The 4,252-nt window shown below is 39.3% G+C and overlaps 1 protein-coding gene across 1 annotated transcript in view; it reads left to right on the top strand.

Annotated features, from left to right (window-relative positions):
• rab38a (RAB38a, member RAS oncogene family) overlaps positions 1-4,252 on the top strand; it is a 25,402-nt gene continuing 21,150 nt past the window's right edge. The window contains exon 1 of the mRNA XM_030381042.1: positions 1-11. The gene's annotated coding sequence lies outside the window, so the exon portion shown is untranslated. The remainder of the gene's footprint in view (positions 12-4,252) is intronic.

A 4,252-nucleotide genomic window follows, 5' to 3' on the forward strand; every position in this document is an offset into this window, starting at 1 on the left:
TGTGTGTGTGTGTGTGTGTGTGTGTGTGTGTGTGTGTGTGTGTGTGTGTGTGTGTGTGTGTGTGTGTGTGTGTGTGTGTGTGTGTGTGTGTGTGTGCCTATGGTTGTGCGTGTATGTGTGCGTCCGTGCATGCGGAAGCCTTGACTCTGTAATGTCTCAAATTTTCTGCATTCATAAGATGGCCTTTGTGTGTTTTGGGGAAGGACCCAGTTCTGCGGAAAGTGCTTTAATCATCCTTATTCACCAAGCCTGAATCTTGGATCTAAATCAACATTCAGTTACCCCACTCAACAGAAGTTTAGGACAAAGATGGCCGCTATGTGCATAAGGCCAAAGGGAACCCTGAAAATAGTTGCAGTATGGATGGCTTATGAATCATCAACCATATTTTTGTATGTGTGCGTATGTCAAGCTGCTTATTGGAATGTTGCTTTTTATATCTACAAGTGGCGTGTTTTAATATGTGATCCAATCAAACAGACCAAAGCTGTTTGTTTGTAAGTAGGCTAGTTCAAGCTCTATGGAGATAGAACTTGAGATTGATATTTTTCCAGTGTGGAGTGTGTATTATAATCACTTGAGAAGACTTGTTCATTCAGAAACAAAGATTCTGAGAGGTTTGATCAGGATGATTGGGGATATCTCTGAGGCAGGTCCGCCTGTCTCTTCTTAGCTTGTTGGATATTTCACACGCAGAAAGGGTGAGTGTCTGCATCTCCAGTATTGCCAGTATTTGTGGAATTAAAGTAATAAAGAAAAAAGAAGGGATAAAAGACCTCAGATGTGACCATTGATGAAGGAGTTGTACCAACCTCAACTGTGATGTCATGCTGGGTGTTGACCTATCCTGCAGCGGCATGGCAGGCTATCAGCCAATAAGGTAACAAGGTGGTTCCTTTAGTGATAGTCCAACGATACACCCTTTTATGCTCTCTGTATTTTCTACATTTATAGACTGTCTTTGGGCTGGTGAAGTGTATATAGATCCCCTCCGACCTCCCTGCCCTTCACAGACACACACACACACACACACACACACACACACACACACACACGCACACACACACACACACACACACACACACACACACACACACACACACACACACACACGCACAGAGCCACATCTGATCCCTATATTGATGAGATTCTATTTTCACTAGTATCCTAAATGTCATTGAGATGAATGTTGCCTATAGAAGTAATGTTTACATTCTTAATGCTGGCCTGAGATAATCGAGGTTATATTGTTTTGTGGTTGTAGGCTACCGATCATTTATGAAGCTTGTAAGAAAACGTTTAAGAAGAGGTGGGGTGGGAGACGATGGTGCAGATCTCACTTTTCCATGTTTTGAGGTCCAATCTGTTTTGTGTTCTAATCATCTTTGGCAATCATTAAAACCACTAGCCTCAATGGAGCAATATACTGTATATAGACATATATAGCCCCAAATGAGGAATCTGGAAGTCATCAATCTTCCTCTGTACTAGTTTTATTTCTTCGGTCGCAGTCTCGAACTGGATACAAACTCGTTGAAAGAGACAGGTTGGAATGGGGAATAAAATGCACACATACTCAAAAAAAGAATTGTGATGACAGCCTTAAAGTACTGTGTAACCCTGTGTTTAAACTGAGCCCCAGGCTCCCGTGTTTTATTGGCTTTTATTTGATCATTAAGTTAACATTAGAACATTATATTTATGAACATTCTCCGCCACACAAGCTTTGACGCTCAGTGCCAACTCTATTCTATGGTTTGTGTTTAATGTTTTTCTTTCCAAGTGCTGACACACTTCTCCAAAGGGAGAGACAAACACTACGCGAAGATAGGCCCTCAAAATGTGTCACATCGACACAAAATGTAACCATGGGAGATTCTCCCCGGAAGATGACACCTTTAACAGGTGTACAACATCACTGGGTGCTTCGTGTTCATGAATGTGATGTGAACATATGGGACGTGACGCTTGGAAGATTAAAGCATCCTAGCGATGCAACGTTGATCCATTGGCATTGTATTAATTTCCTTTGTGCATACAAGACGGACTACAAACCTATTTGTGTTTGCAACATAACAGAAGTATGTTGGGGAGGATAAAGTAGAGATCATCTGTGTTCAGGCAGATGCCGTGTCTGTTTCCAGATCACACGTGACCCAGCGCTCTTTGTGTGTGTGCAGTTTCACGTCCACGCAGAACATGGCTGGGTGTGTCGCTGCACCGGGATTTCCTTTGGCTACGTTTAAGTGTGTTACACGCAAATATTATGAAGTGAGAACAAATTCAAACCACACAGCACGGTATCTGAATACTAACTACTAGGTTTCTCACTGCCCCGCTTTTGTAAATTAAAAAAAATAAGCGAACTTGCTTTTGGGATATTGTAGTGTTTATCAACCCTTTGTGGACATTTGATGGCACAAACTTTCTTTTTTTATAGAACATTAGGGCTTTATCATCAATGTTATTCTGTTTTGACTTTGCTTTCTTATTTGCATAGCTTTGGAATGTAAATTGTTATATAAGTGTGATATTGAATGCTTGACTTATGTTAATATTTTAGTTGTTTGATTTTGAATTCTGTTTTCTAAGATGTAAAAATATAGGCCTCTCTTTGAGAATATAATTGTTTTTTAATAGATTTTTAATGATGAAATGGGTGGTTTAGAGAGAGTTCCTCGATGTTTTTGCCTATTAGGCATTATAATTATACGACCAGATTAAACATACATTCCAAAGTTGCATAAACCTGCTTGTACCTAGTGGATTCTTCAAGAACCAACTGGGCTCATGTGGAGCAAGGAACAACATTAGATTTTTTTTCTTAGATTTAACTTATATGCTGATGTTCTGTCCACAGGGTCTTTCATTGCTTTGAATAAATTAGAGCCCGGGTTGATGTAGAATGAGATGTAGACAAATGTATCAAAGGTATGAGGAATACGATTGTACCTTTCTGCAGCAAAGATGTTTTTGTAAAAAAAGAAATACAAACATCTGTGACATCTGTTACAACATGCAGTAGCCTAAGTGCCACCAGTCAGCTAGAGAGACAGATTTGGCGTTGGGCTTCATGTGTTTGCTTTGAAAGTTCAAGCCTCTATAAATCAGACAAATAAATCTTGCAACAAATTTTTTGGGAAGATAAAACGATAGTCGTACAATTTGATGTGGAAGGACAATATCATAGGGCATGATTAATACTTAACACAGTTAACCCCATTGTGGGGAGGCTTGGATGTCCAGCCAGCGGGGCTCTGATAATGTATTGGCTCCTGGGACCGCAGAGTCAGGAACTCTCGTCAGTCGAGCAGACACACAGCGGACGGTGGGGGGAACGGAGGCAAAAGGGATACTTCTTTGGTTGATTCTGTTTGTTTTTTTGACATTGAAAAACCATTGTGTAAGTGTCCTACAGAGTACCTTTGGAACATTGAAATAATTATTAAAAAATATATGAAAAAGGAATCAACCCTCTTTTTTTTTACTTTGTGTATGAATAAATTAAATGTGTATACTCACCAGAAGTACTCAATGACAGAATGAATCAATGTCAAGCGAAAACTGGTGGAAGAAACTTCAGGATGGAAACATACACACCTGGTTTTCTGCTATGTTATATCAATATAGATCAATAGTAATGATTTTTACTCATTCAGGGCAATGTCATTGGGATTTCTGTTGACTGGCTTTAGATTTTACTTCACCCTGATACTTTTTTAACAACCATTTTCTGCTATGGTACTCTCTGAAATACAAAGTTATTATTTTTTATTGATTTAATTTCATTGAACTAAACAATATACTTAGGGTGGCCCTCTTCAACCAAGCTTTCTGTATTTCTTAGTATTTATTTCACCTCTGACTACCACGTTTGGTCATATACAGTTTAGCAAATGGCCCAACCACTGTACAGCACCACACTAAACAGAACCATGGACAAACTTCAACTAGATGACATTAAAAAAGAAACACTGAAAATTAAGAGGCTGCCATGAAGAAAAAAATTAATTGTTTGAGAACTATCTCAAGCTTGACTGTCCAAAGCAAAGGTTAACATATTCACATGCTACATTTAATGTGGTTGATATCAATTCGTTAATGTCTTTGTCTGTGATTTGCTGTTTCAATGAAAAAAGTTGAGTGACCTTTATTTGTTAGTCATGGGAGGTCATCCATCGGTATGACCAGTCTAAGAAATTGCCTTGTGCCAGGGCACCACTGCCCATGACACAACAGTAGCGGTGAACCC

Source organism: Gadus morhua, chromosome 16 (assembly GCF_902167405.1).
Source record: "Gadus morhua chromosome 16, gadMor3.0, whole genome shotgun sequence".
NCBI lineage: Eukaryota > Metazoa > Chordata > Actinopteri > Gadiformes > Gadidae > Gadus > Gadus morhua.